Source organism: Fukomys damarensis, unplaced genomic scaffold (assembly GCF_012274545.1).
Source record: "Fukomys damarensis isolate Sample0158 unplaced genomic scaffold, DMR_v1.0_HiC HiC_scaffold_11, whole genome shotgun sequence".
Classification (NCBI taxonomy): domain Eukaryota; kingdom Metazoa; phylum Chordata; class Mammalia; order Rodentia; family Bathyergidae; genus Fukomys; species Fukomys damarensis.
The window spans coordinates 44,023,123-44,023,656 of NW_022900923.1; the positions used below are offsets into that span (position 1 = coordinate 44,023,123).

At 59.9% G+C, this 534-nt stretch overlaps 1 protein-coding gene across 1 annotated transcript in view; it reads right to left on the bottom strand.

Annotated features, from left to right (window-relative positions):
• Positions 1–288, bottom strand: part of Rab29 (RAB29, member RAS oncogene family) — a 5,576-nt gene extending 5,288 nt beyond the window's left edge. The window contains exon 1 of the mRNA XM_010613075.2: positions 213–288. The gene's annotated coding sequence lies outside the window, so the exon portion shown is untranslated. The remainder of the gene's footprint in view (positions 1–212) is intronic.
• Positions 289–534: the final 246 nt, after the last annotated feature.

The window sequence follows — 534 nt, forward strand, 5'->3', positions numbered from 1 at the left end:
GGGGCGCAGGGCGCGAGCTCCGGCCCCCAACTTTGGCACCTTCGCCTGCGCCCCGCCCGGCTGCAGAGAATTTGGACGGGGCATCCATGAGTTTCCCCCGCCCGGACTTCCCAGCGCCTGAACTCGAGCCAGCTCATTACACGGTTGGCCATAGATGACGGAAGCCCTCCCCACCGCACAAGCCAAACTGTGAGGGGAAGCGCAGCTGGTACCTCGGTTCCGGACCTCGTCCCGCCCCTGGCAGCGCGCTCTCGCCTCCCTCCACAAGCGTCACGTGCAGGACGGCTTATAGCACTACATTTCCCAGCGTGCTTCGCCGCGAATAGACCTAGCGGGTGCGGAGATTCACGCGCGAGGCCCCTTGGGAAATGTAGTTTCATCGCTATGCACTCTTGCTCCGTTTCAAGTTTTCAAACTCTTTCAACGATCGGAATCTTATTTTAGAGTACTTAGCGGTCACTGTGGTGGGCTAGCTAATGGTCAACTTGGAACGTCCAGCCTAACTGCGTGTGGCTTTGGGCGTGGAAGACCCAC